This window comes from Sorex fumeus, unplaced genomic scaffold (assembly GCF_029834395.1).
Source record: "Sorex fumeus unplaced genomic scaffold, SorFum_2.1 ptg000013l, whole genome shotgun sequence".
NCBI classification, from domain to species: Eukaryota; Metazoa; Chordata; class Mammalia; order Eulipotyphla; family Soricidae; genus Sorex; species Sorex fumeus.
The window spans coordinates 20938969-20962559 of NW_026606070.1; positions in this window are offsets into that span (position 1 = coordinate 20938969).

A 23591-nucleotide genomic window follows, 5' to 3' on the forward strand; every position below is an offset into this window, starting at 1 on the left:
GCTCTGATACGGTCCCTAAAGCATTGCCAGGGAAGATCCTTGAACTTAGAAACAAGAGTAAGCCCTGAGCTCCCATACCCTAAATAAATAAATGATTCATGCTCTATTTGGGTAAGTTATTCATAAATTTCAATCTTTCCGCTACATCTTCTATGGTACACATCTAACCTCTTACTAATTTATTGCAATCAACTGATATAGATCCTATATAAAGTGTACATCAAATTGAAGTCTATACAGTATTTTCCTGAAAATTAAAGGACAAACAGTCAATTCCTCTTTAGATTGTTTTAAATATTCAAAATTCCAAGACCTATTCAGTTACTGTTCAATTTATAGATGTATTAAGTTATAATAGATAAATTATATCAGACTTTATTTAATATCATTGATATATTGATATCATCAATATATTTCTTTCTTGGAAAAGCTTAAGGCTACATTTCATTTGATACCTATTATTGTACTCATTTTTCTTTATTACTTTGATGGCTGGAGCTATAGCACAGCGGTGGGGAGTTTGCCTTGCACGCAGTCAGCACGGCCGAGCTGGGTTCGATTCCTCCGCCCCTCTTGGAGATCCCGGCAAGCTACCAGAGTATCTCGCCCGCACGGCAGAGCCTGGCAAGCTACCCGTGACGTATTCAATATGCCAAACACAGTAACAACAAGTCTCAAAATGGAGAGGTTACTGGGCCCGCTCGAGTGAGCAAATTGATGAACAACGGGAGGACAGTGTTTGGACAGTGACTTTGGTGTACATAAGTTTCACAAACTTAGTTGTAATACATATTTTTTGTGCCAAATAAAATTGTTCCCTTCTATCTGGTACTGAAAATGCATTGTACTTTATCTACTTATTGAGTTATCTTTTTTGTTATATTTAGGCATGTATAGTAGTGCTGAAGATTTAGTCAGGACTTACTCTGGTTCTGTGTCTCAGGAATCACACCTGGTAGTTCTCACTAGATGGTATCCAGTGCCAGGGATAGACTGAAGGTGTCTGCGGCCTTATCCAATCTACTCTCTTCGCAACGAGACTTGAAGTCTTAGTGTTCCACTTGATGAAAGTGACCGCTATTACAGAAAATAGAACATTTGAGTTTTATAGTACTCATTTTTTATTCTAATATAAGAAAATATACACCCATCAAAGTAGAATTGATAAATGATTTTAAAAAAGTAAGTTGCACAAGAATTCATTGTTTTATCTCTTACAAATTTTATTTTATTTATTTTATTAATTTTTATTAGTGAAACACCATGAGGCACAGATGTAAACTTACAAATTTTTGTGCTTGGGTTTCATTTATACAATGATCGAGTACGATACCTTCACCAGTGCCCATTCTCCACCACCAACGATCCCAGTATCCCTCCCATCCCCCATTTCCCCCATCCCACCCTGCCTCGTGACAGGGCATTCCCTTTAGATTTTTCTCTCTCATTTTGGGTGCTGTGGTTTGAAAAAGTGGCATTGAGTGGCAATCATGTTTGGTCTATAGTCTACTTTTAGTATGAATCTACCATCCTGGGAGGATCCTCCCAACACCCTTTATTTGGTGCTCCCTTCTCTATCTGAGCTGCCTTTTCCCCTAGCAAGTGCGACTGGCCTCCAAGCCATGGAGCGAACCTCCTAGTACTTATCTCAGCTATTCTTGGGTGTTAGTCTCCTATTTTGTTACTTTATATACCCCAGATGAATGCAATCTTTCTAAGTCTGTCCCTCTCTTTCTGACTCATTTCACTTAACATGATACTTTCCATGTAGTACCACTTGTATGCAAATTACATGACTTCATATTTTCTAACAGCTGCATAGTACTCCATTGTGTAGATGTACTAAAGTTTTTTTAACCAGTCATCTGTTCTCAGGCTCTTGGGTTTTTCCAGATTCTGGCTATTGTAAACAGTGCTGCAATGAACAAACAAGTGCAGATGTCACTTCGACTACATTTTTTGCCTCTCTGGGATATATTCCCAGGAGTGGTATTGCTGGGTCAAATGGGAGCTCAATTTCTAATTTTTTGAGAATCATCCATACTGTTTTCCAAAAGGGCTGAACCAGTTGGCATTCCCACCAGCAGTGAAGGAGGGTCCCTTTTTTTCCACATCAGTGTCGACACAGGTTGCTTTTATTCTTTTGGATGTGGGCCAGTCTCTGTGGGATGAGATATCTCATTGTTGTTTTGATCTGCATCTCCCTCAAGATTAATGATGTAGAGAATTTTCTCACGTGCCTTTTTGCCATTCGGATTTCTTCTTTCAGAAAGTTTCTGTTTATTTCACCGCCCCATTTTTTGATGGGGTTGGATGTTTTCTTCTTGTGGAATTCAACCAGTACTTTGTATATCCTTGATATCAGCCCCTTGTCTGATGGTTATAGGGCATATATCCTGTCCCATTCTGTAGACTGTCTTTGTATTTTAGTCACTGTTTCTTTTGAGGTGCAGAAGCTTCTTAGTTTAAGATAGTCCCATTTGTCTATCTCTATTTTCACTTGGTTGGCCAGTGACATCTTTGAAGATACTGTTAACTTCAATGTGGTGGAGGGTTTTGCCAACCTTATCTTCAATGTACCTTATGGATTCCAGTCTGATGTTGAGGTATTTAATCCACTTTGATCTTACTTTTTTACACAGGCAGATATCTGAGTCCATTTTTTTTACATGTAGCTTTCCAGTTTTGCGAGCACAATTTGCTAAAGAAGCTTTCCTTGTTCCACTTCACATATCTTGCTCCATTATCAAAGACTAGATGATCATATGTTTGGGGGGAGATGTCAGTATATTCAACCCTGTTCCATTGGTCTACAGCTCTGCCTTTGTTACAGTACCATGCTGTTTTAATTATTACTGCTTTGTAGTACAGTTTGAAGTTAGGGAGGTTGATACCTCCCATTTTCTTTTTCCCAAGAGTTGCTTTAGCTATTCGTGGGAGCTTAGTGCTCCATATGAATTTCGGGAGTGTTTGCTCCATTTCTTTGAAGAAGGTCATGGGTATTGTTATAGGGATCACATTGAATTTGTATAATCCTTTGGGGAGTATTGCCATTTTGACAAGTCAATTCTCCCGATCATGAGCAGGGAATAGCTTTCCATTTTCTTGTGTCCTCTTTTATTTCCTGAAGTAGTGTTTTGTAGTTTTCTTTGTACAGATTTTTTACTTCCTTAGTTAAGCTGATTCCAAGGTTCTTGATTTTCTGAGGCACAATTGTGATCAGGATTTATTTTTTTCATGTCACTTTCTTCTCTCTCACTATTTGCGTATAGAAAAGCCATGGAATTTTGGGTATTTATTTAATAGCCTGCTACTTTACTATACAAGTCTATTGTTTCTAGTAGTTTCTTGGTCAAGGTTTTAGTGTTCTCTAAGATAGTATCATATCATTTGCAAATAGTGAGAGCTTGATTTCTTCCTTTCCTACCTGAATGCCCTCAATATTGTTTTCTTGCCTAACTGCTATTGCAAGTACTTCCAGTTCTATATTGAACAGCAGTAAGGAGAGTGGGCATCCTTGTCTCATCCCTGATCTTAGAAGGAAGGCTCTCAATTTTTCCCCATTTCGGATGAAGCTTCCCATAGGCTTGTGGTAGATGGCTTTAACTATATTGAGATAAGTCCCCTCTATACCCATTTTGAAGAGGGTTTTCATTATAAACAGGTGCGGGATCTTGTCAAATGCTTTCTCTGCATGTATTGATATAATAATGTTTTTATCTTTTCTTTTGTTGATATGATGGATTATGTTGGTTGATTTTCGAAAGTTAAACCATCCTTGCATCCCCAGGATGAATCCCACTTGGTCATGGTGTATGATCTTTTTGATGAGTTGTTGAATTCTATTTGCTAGTATTTTATTGAGAATTTACATCGGTGTTCATCAGGGATATCGGCCTGTTGTTTTCTTTTCTTGTTGTGTCTTTCTTTCCTTCGGTATTAGAGAGATATGGGCTTCATAGAAACTGTTTGGGAGAGTTTCTGTTTCTTCAATTTCCTGGAAAAGCTTGAGAAGAACTGGAAATAAGTCTTCTTTAAATGTTTGGAAAAATTCGCTAGTGAATTCATCAGGACCTGAGCTTTTGTTTTTGGGAAGACTTTTGATTACAGTTTCAATTTCCTTGATGTTCATAGTTCTATTCAGGTACTCTAGATCTTCTTGATTCAACCTTGGGAGATTGTAGGAATCCAGGAATTCGTCCATTTCTTCTAGGTTCTCCTGTTTTTTGGGATACAGATTTTCAAAGTAGTCTCTGATGATCTTTTGAATTTCTTTGGTCTCTGTTGTGATAAATCACTTCTCATTTCTGATGTGGTTTATTAGGGCTCACTCTCTTTCACTCTCTCTCTTTCTTTGTGAGTCTTGATAGTGGTTTATTTATCTTGTTTATTTTCTCAAAGAACCAGCTCTTGGTTTCATTGGTATTTTGGATTGTTATTTTGGTTTCCGTGTCATTATTTCTGCTCCAAGTTTTATGATCTCTTTTCTTCTGCTGGATTTGGGATCCTTTTGATGATCCTTTTCTAAAATCTTGAGCTGTGAAGTCAAGTTGTTTATGTGGGCCCTTTCTTTCTTCCTGAGAAATGACTGCAGATCTATAAATTTTCCCCCTAACACGGCTTTAGCTGTATCCCATAGGTTCTGGTAGCTGCTGTCTTCATTCTCATTTGCTTCCAGTGAGACAAATGAGACTTTCATCCTTGATTTCCTTCCTGACCCACTCGTTGTTCAACATTGAGTTGTTTCATTTCCAGGCATTAGATTTGGTTCTCTGTGTCTGTGTGTGATTCACTTCTATCTTCAGTGCATCAGGGTCTGAAAAGATTGCTGATACTATTTCTATCTTCCTGATTCTATTGAGTTATATTTTGTGTCCTAGCACATGGCCTATTTTGGAAAATGTTCCGTGTGCACTAGAGAAGAATGTGTATCCTTTCTTTTTGGGATGTAAAGCCCTGTATAGGCCTATAAGCCCTCTCTCTTCTATTTCCTCTTTCAAAGCCAATGTTTCCTTGTTGAGTTTAATTCTTGTTGATCTAGCCAGAGGTGAAAAGGCAATATTAAAGTCTCTGGCTACTATTGTATTGCTAGCAATGTCCTCCTTAAAATCTGTTAGCAATTTTTTCAAATATTTAGCTGTTCCCTCATTAGTGGTATACATTTAAAAATGTGATTTCTTCCTCTTGTAAGTATCCCTTGATGAATAGAAAATATCCTTCACTTCTAATCTTTATCAACCTGAAATTTATGTTGCTGGATACTTAGTATGGCCACCCCAGCTTTTTTTCAGGGAGCTGTTTGCTTGCAGGATTGTTTTCCATCCTTTAATTTTAAGTCTGTGTTTGCTCTGACTGTTGAGATGAGTTTCTTGTAGGCAGCAGATTGTTTGGTTCTGTCTTTGAATCCATTTTGCCACACTATGTCTCTTAATTGGTGAATTTAGACCATTGACATTGAGAAAGATTAAATTGTTATGGGGTCTTCTGTCATATTTCTGTAAGGGTCTATTGTGGTTTTAGGGTTTGTCTTGTCTTATTGTAGCCCCGTTAGCCCTTCCTTTAGGTTTGGTTTTGAGTCTATGAATTTCCTGACATGCTTTTTATCCAGAAAATAGTGTAGTGTTCCTTCAATTTTGAGTGAGAGTTTAGCCAGATAGAGAATTCTTGGTGAAGCATTCATTTCGGTGAGTTTTTTTTCACTATGTCCCACCATTGCCTTTGGGCTTGGAGGGTTTCCTCTGATAGGTCTGCTGTGAATCTAAGGGGTGCTCCTTTGTATGTGATTTCCTTCTTTGATTTGCTGCTTGCAGTATTGTGTCTATCCATGGCATCCATCATTCTAACAATGATATGTCTTTGAGTATTTTTGTTAGGGTCTCTTTTAGCTGGCACCCTTCAGGCTCCTTGAATCTGAAAGTCTGTATTGTTGAGCTCTGGGAATTTTTCAGCAATGATTTGTTTAACCATGACTTTTTTCTTTGGGATTGTTCCCTGACCTTCTGGTATTCCAATGTTTCTAATGTTATTTCTCTTGGAATCATCTCCTAGGACTCTGATTTGCTCTAGAGTTATTTTGAGGTCTCTTGCCATTGTTTGTTATTGCCTGTTGGCTTGGTGCAGCTGATCTTCCAGATCACTAATTCTGTCTTCACCTTTGGCCATTCTATTGTTGAGGGCACAGACTGAATTTTTTATTTCTTCTTTGGAATCTTTTATTTGTGATATTTCTGTGTGTAGCTTTCCAATTTCTACTCTCATTTCTTCCTGTATTTTCTCGATTGTTTCTTTCACGTCCTCCTTTAATTTACTGGATATCCTTCTCGCTGTTTCATTGAGTTCATTGAATATCTTCATTACTCATATCTGAATTATTTTTCAGAGAGGTCCTTTAGGTGAGTAGCACCTACTGAGGGAGGCTTCTAGACTTTTCATCGTCCTCCCCTTGTGGTGGGGATTTGTATTGTTTCTTCATGTTGGTGTGGAGGTATGAAGACTGAGATGTTACTTGTGATCGCTGGGTATGAGTAGATTTCCTGTGGTGTGTGAGTGTCCACCTGCCCAAAATTAGTTCATGCCCACTTGGGGCATGTACAGGGAGAAAGCCAAGTCCTGGTTTCAAATACTGATAAACTGACTGACTTAGGGGAGGAAGAAGACCGGGCACAGCATTGGGGACGAACAGGAAGAGGCTCAAGGATGGTGAGCATCCCAGTTTCCTAGAGGACACCTGGGGCGTGCACGTGGAGAAAACCAAGTCCAGGGTTCAAATACTCTCTTCCAATTTTAGAGTCCTCTAATACTTTTATAAGTAAGCAAAGAAGGCAACATTACCTTCAATTTGATGTGGAAAATAAAGTTAAGATTATTTAAGAAGTCAGCCAGGAACCAAAGGCGTCGAAGAGTTCAATCTTATCATAAACCAAATTTGACACAAGGGCACGCACTATAAGATTAGTTAAGAGGATATTCAATAATTAAGACAAGATTATAATCCAAATTGTCATAACATAAATAGAAGTGGTGAGATATATGCCATAATTTAGTGAAGCATCAGATACATAAAAGAAAAAAATGAATAAATAATGTGTTTAAGTTCTTTAAAGCAGAGGATTTAGACCAACGATTAAGAGCTCAGTGTTATTTGTGTGTGCTAAGTGCAAACTGTCTCTTATGCATTCATATTGTCTTTCTTAGAAGAAAAAATTAGCATGGTATGTCAATATTAATGCTGTTGCTTTACAAATAGTAGACACCTGAGTAAATGAAGATAGGAAATCCATGCTTCCAGATTGAGGAACAGAAAGAAGCATCAAAAATGAAAGAGAAACAGTCATTGAGGTATTATGGAACCAAGAGTATATTTTCCTTTAAAATGCAAATGACGACAAATACATCAAATAAATAATTATCTATATAAAATGCTATAATTTGATAATAAAGATATAAATTTTCCCATTGCATCAAGAAAGGTAGCAATCATTAGGGATCTGATCATAAATTATGGTAAGTTTAGATTTAAGAGAGGAAGGAGAACATGGGCTACAGTGATAATTATAATTTTAGAAAATTTATTTTTGATAAAATACAAAGGGTTTGAAATATAAAAGAATATGGAGGAAATGATGTCCATAATCTTAGGGCAAAGAATTTCCATCTGTAATTGTCTCAGTTTCTTACACTGATTTTACTGACTTACACTGATTTATTATTGAAAAAGAATCAAGACATGTACTCAGATTTGTTAGCTGATGTTTTAATAGTTTATTTAATGTATCAGTTTGTGTGGGCCAAGTATTCACCACCGTAGGTAGTAAAAAATTGGAGGTCAATAGCTATTTCAGTGTGGTGAGAAAAGAGAGTTGACCCCATCTGCAAGGAAAACAAAAGTAAAAATAGGCAAATTGAATTACATCAAACAGTATTGCTTCTGCACAGTAAAAGAAACTATCATTAACATAAAGATTCATTACACTAAAATACCATACATCCAACACAGTACTAATAACTAATATTTTTCTTTAAAAGTCTCAGAAAACTCAAAAACAAAAGAACAATCACATCAAACGTAAGGTGAAGAGCTGAAAAGACACCAACAAAGATGGTATATAGATGCTCAATAGGCACTTGAAAAAAATAAATGCTCATCAGCACTTCAGAAAAAGAAATAAAAGGATACTTAGACACCATCCTACAATTGTGTGAATAGTTTATAAAGTGTATCAGGAAAAAAAGTAAGAGCAAAAGGCACTTTTACCAGTTGTCTGTGAAAATAATTTTTATTTTATAGTGCCTAACACTTGAAAGACAAGTGATCTACCACTGAACAACCTCTTTAATCCTTAAAATGTAAATTGACCCAGTCTCTAAGGAAAATAGTACAGAGGCATTTCAAGAAATAACAAATATAACTAACTACCGTATATGCCAATAATCCCACTCTGAGGATATCTATCCAAAGAACATGAATGTAGCAATTCTAAAAGATGCAGTTCATGTTTATTGAAGCAGTATTTTCAATTGTCAAGATAAGAAATAAATCAAGTGCCAAATGACATTTAAATGGGCGAACATATACAATAAAATATCATTTAACCAATCTAACAAATAAAGTCTTTGTTACAGCATGAATAGGGCTACAGAGGGCTATACTAAGCAAAATGAGTCGGAAAGAGTAGGACACATTCTAAGTGATCTTATTCGTATGTGTTTGTTACATAAACAACTAAAGCAAGGAATTAGACAACGTTAAATTAAGGCAAACCCTTAGAATCTGATGGCATAACTGAGGTAACCAAAGAGGGGAAGAATGGAAGAAGAAGGAAACGGTCCAGTACAAAGGGACTTTGGCTGATGATTATTGGAATGTTGGTAAGGGTGTAGTATGGAAACACTGTGCCTTGTCTCTTAATAGCATATAACATTTATTCTTCCCAACCCAATGTTATCCCAATAAAAAGTGAAATAAAAAAAGAAAAAAAGTGCCCTTATCATAATGGGAAGGCATCTTCTGAGGGCTAGAACAAAAAATTATAGAAGAAAACTTATTCTTTCTCTGCTTGAGCCGAGATAAACATCTTCACCTGCCTTCAATTAACATCAGTCCTAATTTTCAGACTATAGAACTCAGATCAGAATTTGGGCTATGCACTTCCAATTCTGTGGCCTTTGAGCTCAGAGCTATACCTCATTTCTTTAACACTGAATTTAAATTAACTATTTTGATTTTCAACTTGTAGATAGCAGATCTTTGGTCTTCTCAAATTTAATAATACATTGATCTACCCAAAAGTCCATGGCTTTCCTATACACAAACAGTGAGAGAGAAGAAAGCAACAGGAAAAAAAAATCCCGTTCACAATTGTGCCCCAGAAAATCAAGTACCTAGGAATCAGCTTAACTAAGGAAGTAAAGGACCTGTACAAAGAAAACTACAAAACGCTACTTCAGGAAATAAAAGAGGACATGAGGAAATGGAAAGATATCCCCTGCTCATGGGTCGGGAGACTTAACATTGTCAAAATGGCAATACTATCGAAAGCATTGCATAAATTCAATGCAATCCCTATAAGGATACCCATGACATTCTTCAAAGAAATGGAGCAAAAACTCCTGAAATTTATATGGAACAATAAGACCCCACGAATAGCTAAAGCAATTCTTGGGAAAAAGAAAATGGGAGGAAACAACCTCCCTAACTTCAAACTGTACTACAAAGCAGTAATAATTAAAACAGCATGGTACTGGAACAAAGGCAGAACTGCAGACCAATGGAACAGGGTTGAATACACTGACATCTCCCCTCAATCATATGATCATCTAATCTTTGATAAAGGTGCAAGTAATGTGAAGTGGAGTAAGGAAAGCCTCTTTAATAAATTGTGTTGGCATCATTGGACGGCTACATGCAAAAAAATAGGCTCAGAACTCTGCCTAACACCATGTACAAAAGTAAGATCAAAATGGATTAAAGACCTCAACATCAGACCAGAAACCATAAGGTACATTGAAGATAAAGTTGGCAAAACCCTCCATGATATTGAAGCTAATGGTATCTTCAAAGATGCCACGCCACTGGCCAAGCAAGTGAAAACAGAGATAGATAAATGGGACTATCTTAAACTAAGAAGCTTCTGCACCTCCAAAGAAACAGTGACCAAAATACAAAGACAGTCTACAGAATGGGAAAGGATATTCGCCGAATACACATCTGACAAGGGGTTGATATCCAGGATATACAAAATACTGGTTAAACTCCACAAGAAGAAAACATCCAACCCCATCCAAAAATGGGGCAATGAAATGAACAGAAACTTTCTCAAAGAAGAAATCCGAATGGCAAAAAAGCACATGAGAAAATGCTCTACATCATTAATCATCAGAGAGATGCAGATCAAAACCACAATGAGATACCATCTCACACCTCAGAGACTGGCCCACATTCAAAAGAACAAAAACAACCAATACTGGCGTGGATGTGGGGAGAAAGGGACACTCCTTCACTGTTGGTGGGAATGTTCACTGGTTCAGCCCTTCTGGAAAACAGTATGGACGATTCTCAAAAAATTAGAAATTGAGCTCCCATTTGACCCAGCAATACCACTCCTGGGAATATATCCCAGAGAGGCAAAAATGTATAGTCGAAGTGACATCTGCACTTGTTTGTTCATTGCAGCACTCTTTACAATAGCCAGAAACTGGAAGAAACCTGAATGCCCAAGAACAGATGACTGGTTAAAGAAACTTTGGTACATCTACACAATGGAGTACTATGTAGCTCTTAGAAAAGATGAAGTCATGAAATTTACATACAAGTGGTACAATATGGAAAGTATCATGCTAAGCGAAATGAGTCAGAAAGAGAGGGATAGACATAGAAAGATTGCATTCATCTGGGGGATATAAAGTAACAAAGTATGAGATTAATACCCAAGAATATCTGAGATCAGCACCAGGATGATTACTCCATAACTTAGAGGCCAGCCGGGTATCCTAGAGGAAAGGGCAGTTCAGATAGAGAAGGGAGCACCAAATAAAGGATGTTTGGAGGATCCTCCCAGGAGGGGAGATGCATGTCGAAAGTAGACTATGGACTGAACATGTTTGCCACTCAATGCCTCTTTTGCAGACCACAACACCCAAACGGAGAGAGAGAACACAGGGGATTGCCCTGCCACAGAGGCAGGGGGGGATGGGGGGATGGGGGTGGGAGGGATATTATCCATGGTGGTGAAAAACGGGCACTGGTGGAGGGATGGGTATCTGATCATTGTATAATTGAAACCCAAGCACAAAAAATTGTAAATCTACAACTGTAAAAAAATAAATAAATAAATAATAATAATACATTGATCATTTTTATGTTTTATATCTTCTATTTTTTATAGTGTATGTGTATTATGGTGGTGCTGTTGCTTGTGTGTGTAAATAAAAGAAATAACTCAACTTGGAGGAAGATGATATAGAAAGAAAAGAAGGTAGGGTGGAAAAATTATTTCTGATGATAAATTTTATATCCTCTCTGGTGATTTCAAATACCCTACAGATTTCATGAATCTCTAGTACAAGGCATTTTTTTTAAATGTAAAAAGTGACATTCAATAGCACAAATAAAACAAATATATTAGGAATACTGCCTTTTAGAAAGAAAGATCTACCAATTGAGATGGCTGATATCCAAAAATGAAAAAAATCTCGTCCGCACACAATCAGAAAAGATCAGTAACAAAAGTACACCAAAATCATAACAATCAAATATCTGAAATCAGAGGCCAAATAATAGAAAACACTAAAGACTAACATTTTTGCAACTAAGATTTGGGACTTCATGCCAGGCTGTGGACGTGAGAGCCCTCCCCACCACAAGGGATCAAGCCAAGGCAGCTGACCTTCCACTGCCCGACCACCGCCACACTCCAGGCCGCTTTCTCGACACTCAGGCCGAGCCTTACGCATGAATGAAGTCCCACGGAACCCAGATAATGCAGAACTTTGTGAGCTTGGACTCTGGACTCAACTGAACCTGGGAACAGAGATCCTCTACCTGCTTCCTTCAGTCTCCGGTGACTCAGCGATCACACCCACAAACCACACTCTGCCAGCACCAGATAATCTCTTCATCGGCCACTCTCCAGAACTCATGGATACTCCTTCCAGACGGGATATAAAATGAGGCTCCCAGAACCATGCCACCGGACTCTGTACCAGGCTGATTCTTCCTATCCCTTTTTCCACAATTATTATACCATATATGATGGCGTTCAAAAAGCAGGCAGCAAATCATAGAGAAAAATATATAAATATATGCCTCTTGGAGAACCCGGCAAGGTACCAAGAGTATCTCAACACACAGGTAGAGTCTGGCAAGCTCCTCGTGGCATATTCGATATGCCAAATACAAAAATGACAACAGGTCTTATTCCTTTGACCCTGAAAAAGCCTCCAGTCATTGGGAAAAGATGAGTAAGAAGAGGCTGCTAAAATCTCGTACAGGTATAGAGATATTACTGGCTCCTGCTCGAGTTATTCGATGATCAACAGGATGACAATGATACAGTGCATATTTGAATAACAATATTATAATAATTAGACTCATATAATTATAACACTTAGTATTTAAAGGTTAAAATATCATTTCAAAATTTAAAATATGATTAAAAATATGTGAACTAAGTATAATATTAAATAAGGTACTGGAAAATGTAACCAAAATACAAAAACTAAGATCAACAGATGATGCCTCTAAACTGCTTATGGGACAAGTTCATCCTCCTATTAAGGATCTGAGAATAAATATGTAAAGCACTGAATCTTATCTTATTTTATTAAAAGGTAAATACTTTTTAGAGAACAGTGGCTCTCATTTGTTGTGTTTGGATTCCTTTGTTGTGTTTCTTTCTGTCTAGAGGGAAAAGCAGTGGTCCAGGTACAAGTTCATTACTGATCTTGACATCCTTTTAAATTAATGCCAAATGCTAGATAGAGTCATGTCTAGATCAATGCTGTAGTCAGGTCTAAATCTTGGAAATCCCACCTCTACCTACTGTAATAATTCAAGGAGCAGTAAGTACCTGAGATTTGTTATACGGTAGATTTTGAGTTCATTTTTTATCGTTATGTATTATTTCATGGTTACCAAACATTTTTATGAACCCTACGTTTTTTGACCTTATGAGAGGTTCATATTCACTACTATGCTCTAGATGGATGTACTTTGAATTGAACCGCTACACCATGTGTGTGCATGTGTGCATATGTCAATATACATACATATATATAATCTGGACTGGAACGATAGCACAGCAGGTACGGCATTTGCCTTGCACGCAGCTGACCTGGGTTTGATTCCTCCGTCCCTCACGGAAAGCCTGGCAAGCTACCAAGAGTATACCGCCCACATGGCAGAGCCTGGCAATCTCCTCGTGGTGTATTCAATATGCCAAAAACAGTAGCAAGTCTCACAATGGAGAAGTTGCTGGTGCTCACTCCAGCAAATTGATGAATGACTGGAGGACAGTGCTACAGTGCTATATATAATCCAGCATTTCTATAGTGCTTATGTAATAAAGCAGTGTGTAGATGATGGTGCTGAGTATCAGAGCTTTTAATAGCCCATCTTTTTTATTGAAGTTTCCATAACACTTTCTCTATTCTTGTTCCATTAATGCGTTATGTAGTTAAATTTATAATTATCCAACATCATGTCTCCCACCTCAGTTTAGCAGCACTTTAATAGTTATTATCAACAGGGATGTCAAGTAACTCATGCACAATATAAATAAATCACTCAGAATTGACTCTAAAACTAATATTTTTCTTCAAATATTTCTAAAATTCTAAAGTGACGTTGTAAATATTCTTACACTAACTTTAGGAAAAAAATACAATAAAATTTTACTTTTCAAAAATTAAATAAAATAGGATAAATATGAATGAGAAGCAGAATAATAATTATCAAGGTGTCCACATCCTAATACCCAGAACCTGTGACATGTTAACTTACAGGCAAAAGGAATTAAGTAAGTCACAAAATGAAGTAAGTCACATAATAATATGTCCTTATGTAGGAAATTATTCTGAAGTACCTGAGTGGGTCCAATTTCATCACAGAGTTCTTTAAAATGGAAAACGTAAGTGGAGGTCAAAGTAATAAGATGTCAGAAATTGACCTGTTCTTACTCATCCTAAAGGAAGAGAATGGAGGCCACATGCTAAGAAATGTGTGACCCCTAGAAAATGAAAAGAGTGAGCAATAAATTTGCCGTGAATTCCTAAGAATGAAATATAACCTTGATAAAAGCTAGATTTCAATTTTTTTGGCTTAAAAACATAAAATAATAAACTCGTGTCACATTAAAAGACTAAATTTTCAATAATTTGTTTCAGCTGCAACTCTAAACTAATACAGAAGGTAAGAGAACTGAAAAATAAACCTATACTGACAATATGAGGATTGTATAAAATTATTTTAAAGTAACTACACATATTCTACTTGCATGTTTGGAATCCGGTTGTTGCTAGTAGGATATACTAGAGACAGATCATGCAAAGTGTAAAATCTTATGATAAGGTCAAAGTAAAATCAAAATTAAGATAAGATTGCAAAAGTTATGAAGACAGAACTTATAATATGCCATTCTCTAAGTGAGAAGCAAAGAAGGGTAATCAATAATAAAATAGACTAAGAACTGGGAGAAAAAATGACCAACTGCATCATGATAAGTGTTAATAAAAGAGAAGAGAAACAATAAAAGGATGAGGTCAAATGGGGAAGACATATCAAGGGCCTCTGAATCAGATTGGTGGAGGCAGGTGGGAGGTTATTGTTGATACCTTCATATATTTTAAGTCTAGTAAAGTAATGGTAAAGGGAGGGTGCCTGGAAATATGTAGGAAATGATAAAGGGAGTAATGAGAATGGGATAACAGAGAAATGTATAGAGAAAAGGTTAGATATAGAAAAACTCAGGTACAAGAAAATACTGAGTTAAAATATTTTTATGATTTCTTTTTATTTTATTTTATTTTAAAAATTATTACTGAATCACCTTGAGGTGCAGTTACAGACTTACAAACCTTCATGCTTGAATTTCAGTCATACAATGATCGAGTACCCATCCCTCCACCAGTGCTCATTTTCCACCAATAGTCCCAGCATCCCTCCCACTTCCCCCACTCCTTCCTCTCCACACTAGCCTGCCTCTGTGGCAGGGCATTCCCTTTTGCCCTCTATCTCTTTTTGTGTGTTGTGGTTTGCAACAGAGGTATTAAGTGGCCATCATGTTTGGTCTATAGTCTGCTTCCAGCCCTCATTATGATTTTGTTTTAAAAGATAACACAACATGGTTTAGGGAAAGAAATTTTGCCTCCAAGAACTTCCACTTAAAGTTATTGCATTTTTAAATAGATATGAAAATGAGTGTAATATCATACAGCTTATAGAAATCAATGTAAAGGTGAAGGGAATGCTTTTAAATTTTGGAAAACTGAGTAATCAAGCCAACGCTCATGCCATAAATCTGCTGCTTAAGCTCTTATTATGCATCCAAGTTATGAGTCATCTAGCCAAACATAAAAACTCTTCTTAGAAATACAGGTACAGGAAGCTTTTCCATGAGAATCATATCTTGACAAGTGGTCTGTGAAAGTTGACAAAACAAATCTGCAAGCCATCATGTGGATGTGTGTAGAAGGGCCAAGTTCGTCCAGATGTCTAATATGGCACAGATGGGCAAGTGAGCATTTGGCTGTGGTTTTCTTGTAAACATAAGAGAAGGCAGAACCCAAAGCTAACTTTTGAAGACAGTAGGCTTCCAGTTGGGGAAATGTACCAAACTGGCTAACTGTCACTCTGCTAACTGCCATAAGTACCCTGCTGCTCTACGGCTTGGCATCCGGAGAGAGGTGCAGCCTCTATGCACACAGCAGAGCTGCTGCCAGGAATAGCTGTCAAAACCTGCATCCACTCCATGACTAGATTCCATGACCTAGTTAAAGAATTGTGCAACAGTTTCCTCTTACATTTTTTAAAATTTGGTATGCTTTTTATATGGAAGATGTCACAAAACTAAAGGTTAATTTCCAAAGTATACAGGAAAAGTGTAGAGAGGTATTTGCATTGCATGTTCTGGATTAATTTATATCTCATTTAACTAGGAAGACAGGGAGAACCCTTAGATAGTATAGATATTTTGACATTTCCAAACTTTGAAACCATGGTTAATGTGTGTATCTTTGTGTATGTGTGTGTGTGTGTGTGTGAGAGAGAGAGAGAGATAAAGAGACAGAGAGAGACACAGAGAGAGAGAGACAGAAACAAAGACAAAGAGATACAATTTTTCTCAAAAATATCTCAGGTGCAAATGGAAATAAACACAATAACATAGCACCCTTTAACATTTCAAATCACCTTATTTATGGAAATATCTTCTTCTTCCTCCTTCACCTCCTCCTCCTCCTCCCCTGCCACTGCCACCACTGCCACCACTACCTTTTCTCCTCCTCCTCCTCCTCCTCCTCTTCTTCTTCTTCTTCTTCTTCTTCTTCTTCTTCTTCTTCTTCTTCTTCTTCTTCTTCTTCTTCTTCTTCTTCTTCTTCTTCTCTTCTTCTTCTTCTTCTTCTTCTTCTTCTTCTTCTTCTTCTTCTTCTTCTTCTTCTTCCTCTTCTTTTCTTCTCCTCCTCCTCCTCCTCCTCCTCCTCCTCCATCTTCTCTTTCCTCCTTTCTTTCCTCCCTCACTTTTTGTCTCTTCTCTCTGTCTTTCTCCCTTCCTCTCTCTCTTTCTTTATTTCTTAGCTATAGAACTCACTCAGCTTTATTCAAGTTTTATTTCTGGCTCCACACTCAGGTATTAATCCTGGAGGTGTTTGGGGACCATATACAGTGCCAGGGATTGAACTGGGATTGACCATGTACAAGGCAAGTATATTACACCCTGTTCTATCTCCCTAGCCTTGGACACTTATTTTTTTAATAGTTGTTGCACATTTCAGTAAAAATGTGTGATACAGAAGTAATTTCTTTTTTTGCTTTTTGGGTCACACTCAGCGATATTCAGGGGTTACTCCTGGCTCTGCACTCAGAAATTACTCTTGGCAGTGCTTGGGGGACCATATAGGATGCCAGGAATAGAACCTGGTTCGACCACATGCAAGGCAAACATCCTACCTGCTTTGCTACCGCTCCACCCATTGAAATAATTTCAAAGCCAGAAATAATACTGAGACCTTAGATATCTGTCAAAATTTGGAATGCAATATATTAACCAAATAGTTATAAAAATAAAAGAGAAAACATTACATGAAAATCAATATAAATTCATATATGTTGAAGCAATTAATAGATAGGAAAGAGGTATTTATCTAAAACATTTATTTTTATATTTTTAAGATAAATTTCAGAATTAGGGTTCTGAATCTTCTGAATTTCATAAATTTCTGAAATTTATCTTAAAAATATAAAAATATATGTTTGAGATACATAACCCTGTATGTATCTTTAACCATATATTTTAGAGTGTCATGAAGACTAAACTCCCATCTTTGATTTGTTTCCCCCAAATGACTTGATTATACTGAACTTTTATTCACAATTTTTGTGGCTCACATTCATTAAAAAAATTATCTTTAATCTTCCCACACTCCACAGTTCTAAACTTTAGTGACACACAGTATTTTGGGGGGTATTATGGTTGCTTTATGCTGTCAAGCATTATGCAATGCTCATTATTCAGTATTAATAAAGATAATGAAGTAATACTACTATGTAGCACCTGGACACAAAAACTCATTGGAGAAATTTAAATGTAGACAAATGGATTATATATAACCTAATATATATATATTAAATCATATTTAAAATAAAATTGTAATGGTACATTAATGTACAATATTTAATAGTTGATATTAGCCTGTGAACTAAGCAGTCAGTATTAGTTAGATTATATATAACAAAAAAGAATTGCATGTTGAAACAACATCCCTCAATGATCAAATTTATTTAAAAATAATTAAGAAACCCTTTTTACCATTTTATTTTGATAAAATTTTAAACCAACAGATGTTTGGAAAATAGTGGTTACTGTACACCATTGAACCAGATATCTCTTCAGTTAACAATTTACCAATGTAAAATTGCAGTGAGTTAGATAATAGTAGAATTATAATTAAGAAAATAACACTGGTACAATATTAACTACCGACTGCTCAAATTTTGCATTTTCCCAGCACCAGCTTTTTGTTCTCTTCCAGGATTCAATCTAGGACTCCACATTGTACATGATTATATCTTTTTGGTCCTGCTTATTCTAAAAATCCCTCTCTTTCCCTTTTTTTAAACTTTATCTTGGAGTTTGAAGATTAGTTATTTTGCAGAAAGCACCTCTATTTTGAAATTACATTATAGCTTTTTATTAGTAGATTAGGCAGAACATTTATGTAAGTGTATTGAATAGGTGATGTGCCATCTAAGTTCATCTTAGATGTGGCATCTCAGTTCAGTTTCTCAATTTCATATTTCTCAATTTTGAGAACGATTTTGAATTAGTGACCTCTTAGGAAACTTAACTTGAATGCTAAGTAGTCTACTATTATGAGTCAATTTTTCTTGCAGGGTTTGGTTTTTAAATTGAGACAGGAACACTGAGTGGGAATGAAGCTAGTGAAGGAGGTCTACAGAGAGAAAGAAAAATGTATTCTAAATATAGTAATCAGGATATGTACACTCACAGATGTGTAGATTGTATAGACAAGATAGTTTATTTAGACTATTTATCTATATATTATCTATATATTACATATAATATATATATATAGTTTTTCCACATAGATATAATAAGTCTAAGTAAATAGATTAAGGAGGTTTGTTTGGAATCAGATATTAAGTGCTTTGTATGTTCTTCTGAAAATTTGTTTAACTTAAGTCAAAGTCTATTTTTTATTGTTATTCAAATTCTAGAATATTATTTAAAGCTTCTTTGTCAGCTTAGCCCTCTACAGAAAGCCATTATATATAGTTTATTTACCAGTACTTAAAACACCATATCATTTCAAACTTCTGTGTTATAGGTCATCTATGATATTATTCTTTTTCAACGGGAAAAATTCTGCTTATTTAATAAAGTCCAGAACAACTCTATGATAACACTACTATTTTGTATGTACTATAATGTTTCTATTATACTGAACATTTATGACTTTAGAATAGGTAGTGCAAAATTATTTTCCATGTATTTATGTCAACTCAACAGACTATAAATGATATGAATTCAGAAGTTATCTCCATTATACTTTCTGTTTTCATTTTTAATCTCAATGTCTGGGCTGTGCTCAAAACTCAGCAAGTAATGAATGAATAAATGAATGAATTTAAGTGCAATTAAAAACAAATACCCAGTTTAAATACCCAGTTGGAAATGTCCAACTGAACCAACTATGTTTCAGCCACTATTGGTAAGAGTTAATAAAAGAGTTCAGTTCAAGAGCATTATTCATGTTATTATTGCAGATAAAAATCAGCATAGAGAGAAATTAATGTGACTTCTAATTTCCTGTCATAAATATTCAGTGACATTTGGTGAGATTGCAAATGCTTTTTAGTTTCCTTCACAGTTTATACGGCAAAATCAAACTTTATAATTATAAAAATAAATATGCAGTAAGTTATTGCTGAGGTTGTTACATAGTTAAAGTCAAGGAAATGTAAAACTATTTTTATGAATTTCCCTAATTTTTTCTGTACTTTAGGATAATAATTATTAAATTTAAGGATCTAAGCTCTTTATAATTGATGAAGCAATTTATCTGATACCAAACCCAAAAAAAAGAGCAAGTGTTACTAGATGAATATAATATAAGCCATGCATATAAATACTAGTTCATTAGTGGTAAAATAATATTAATCTAACAAGAGAATTAAATGAAGCATTTACTTTGGCAAGTTTCTGTAAATTTCCCTTCATTTCAAAGAAACAGATTAGTTCAATCTGCTTCTGAACTTTTCTATACTTTATACAGACTTGAATTTGAATTTATGTCAATGAGATTCTTAAGCAATTCATATTATTCCACATGAGAGACATGAAATCAGAGGCAGAAAGAATTGAGTCAGTTGATCAAAGCTACTACAAAGTCAATGTTGGTTCTTTTATGAAATATAAATCTTGGTGTTTCACATAAAAATGGCAAGTTGAGAAATTAGCAGGATATTGATAAAATTATTAGAACCATAACCTTGATTTTGCTAAATTAATTTCTATAGCGTGCCTTAAAGTCTTTGTTTCCTGTTGATTATTCATGCAGGGAGAATTAGAGAGGTGAACATGATACTGAAAGAGTGAGAACCATGAAGAAATCGACTATGGTGACATCACTGATAATATTAGTATAACTAATGAGCAAAGAGAGCACATGATGAGTGGAAAAGAAGAGAAAGGGTAGAGAAATTAACATAAACAGAATGATTATGTAATCAGATGGTGATAGATAACTCATCATTTTCAGTAGCACAAGCAAAACATCCGCTGGCAGAATCATAAAGAGGTGTTAATGGAGTAAGAAAAGTATCAGGGAAAAAATGTACTGAAGAATTAAGGTAAATTTATGCCAGGTGAAATATCAAGTCTTGAAGAGAAAGTATGTAAAAGGCAGCAGTGGTTACTTAGAGCTCTTAAACAAAATCCATATTTTCTGCACTTGCTGTCTAGAATAAGCAAAATTCTATCAACATGCTTCTGATCCAGCAACAAAGTCATAGAAACCAGGGTCTAAACAAATAGAAAAGAAAACAAATATAAAGGTAAGTGTTGGTAGATCCTTAGGGAAAAATAATAAAACCTTGGTTGAAGACACGATGCTGAACACAAAAAGAAGCAGATTTGCCAAGGTTATGACTTTTTCTAGAGACTGTATATTGACAGGCATAAATACAATGTTTTATGATAGGTTTGATTTTTTTATGGAAACAGTGTTCAAGAGATACAGCTAAAGAAAGCAGAGAAGAGATACTATAAGCTTATGAAAGGAGAATTTACTTGAAGAAGATAAAGGTTTTATAGTTCCTTTCCACAGAAAATAAATCCACATGAAAATTTTCTATAAAACATACTTAAAAGGCAAACAGCAAGAAGGAAAAACATAATGATGTTGATGGGCATAAAAGATTCTAGGTATTTAGTTTAAGGTGCTCTGTTATACTATATTCCTTCCAGAATATAGCATGTTTACCAGAGGCTATATTACACTTATTTTAAAAATCAGTTGCATAGAACATGAATCTTTTATTTAAAAGGCATATAACTATTTCCTTGAGAAATTATACCAAACTATGTCAATAGGTAATAGAGCTGTAAAAAATAAATAGTTTCAAACTATCCTGATCTTAAGATTATATGCTCAAATTATTAATATCATGTATGACTTTGCTGAAATACTAAATAATCCATTCATTTTTCTCAACCATAAAGAGAAGTTAGGAAAGAGATTTGTGTTGGAAAGAGATTTGTGTTGCAGTTGTAAAGTTTTCCTTAGCAGAAATTGAAATTATATTAAAGATTCTAAACCATAATCAAATGATTATTTATGAATTCATTAGGTTTGGTGGGTACATATGACTTAGATCTCACCCCTGTCTCTGAGTTCAGACTTTAAATCTTGTTGTGCTCAGTTGACTCTATTTCATTCCAGAGATCAATCAGGGTCAATAATGTATGAGACAAGTAGGTATCTACTGTACTATCTCTCTGGATCCAGTTTTTTTACATTTTAAATAATAGAAATAAGATATGTAATCAAAAATAGAAGATATTAGAATAAGGATTTCATATTGAAGCCAGAGAGCTGGTTTAGTAGGTAAGTCATCTACCTTGTGCATGGCCAACACTAGTATGCTGAGAGTATACACAGTGAATGACAGTGTTCAGAAGGAGAGGACAAAATCCAGAACGATATTTATCATATGTGGAACATACAGAAACACAGTAAGAAAACTGCAGAGGGACAAAGGCAACAAATTCCAAAGACTGGCCTGCAGAAATGAGTTTACCAAAATGGTCGGGTGTGAGGCATGTGGAAAGGAGCCTGAGACATTGAAAAGATGTTTACACACTGGTATGGATGTGGTTAGAACATTGTATCCCTGAACTTTATTATTAACAGCATTGCAAATTGTGCTATCTAATAAGAATGGGAAAATAAATCTCATGCTCAAATTAATTTCATGGGTGTATTAATTTATGTGGACATATCTTTCCTTATAAGAGTTATATATAACACTAGTCTAGACATAAAATCAAGGGCAAAAGACAGTTCACTCTGATCAGAGAGTGGTGAAACAGACATGGGTGTGAGAACACACAGGTTTCTCTTTCCTAACCCCAGCTACCTTATTCAATCACTTCTTATCTTGAGTCAAGTGAATTTGTTGCATTACTGTACTCCTAACTTATTATACTTCTTATGATGCTTAGCTTGACACTTTTCACTGCCAAGGTAGCTTACAGCTTGTCCTGAATCCACCTTTTACCATTTCTGGAACCCCACTTTTGGGGTGTTAGGAAGAGAATGACACAGAATCTCCTGCCCCCGGTGCCAGGCTATCTTCACCCAGGTCACTCTAAGGGAGGTGGGTTGAGTTTCCCTCCCCGCCCGAACCAGAATCCTGGAAGCTGAAAACTTCCAGAACCCAGCCACAGCCATGTTCACGGCCACTCTCCACACACCCTAAGGAGCCTATGCATGATGGAACTGGCAGAGGAACCCAGGTTATGTGGGACCTGGGGCTGAGATCTCCAAGCCTGCTCAGATCTGGACCGGTTCTCCTCCACCCAGATCCCCCATTTTCCAGTAGCTTGGCAGTCACATCAAAAAACTGCCCCCATCACCAGGTAATACCATCAACGGCCAAGATCCAGAGACTATAAGACAAAGCTCCTGGAAGTGCATGCCGCATTCATAGCTGTGTGACCTCTTATCATCTAGCCTACTGATGTACCTAAAGTAGTACACATGTGTTGGGTTTTAACATACTTGCATGTATTCTCTTATATACATTCTCCATCCCTTTTGGAGACCCTGGCAAGCTACCAAGAGTATCTTGCCCACATGTGTGGGGACCTGGCCATGTAGCTGAGCAAGGGCCTACATGACCCGTGGCAGGCCAAGTCCCGAATTGTCGTAACCCTGTGCTATGCATGAAATGCTGTGCTATGCATGGTTATCTTGAGGAAACATCTGTCACAGAAACATCTGTCATGGCTGTCCGCAAAAACAAGGAGTAACTGACAATGATTAACCATGTATGTGAAACGTATAGACTTTATAACTTTCCTAGCCATGTATGGACATGATGTGAAATGTATAAACTTTGTAACTTTCCTAATCATATATGGACATGACCCTTTTGTGTAACTGCCTTATGCTTTGTATGCATAGTTTCCTGTACTGATAGGTGTGTATATACCTGACTGCCCCCAATAAAGGTCGGTCCCTTTTTCTCTCTGCTTCTAAACTGCACTCTGTCTCTTGTGTCTTGTGTTCATTGGGTCGGTCTCTCCTTGCACTCATGGACCCAAGGGCCACCTCCGCGAGCCGGAGGAGTGGTC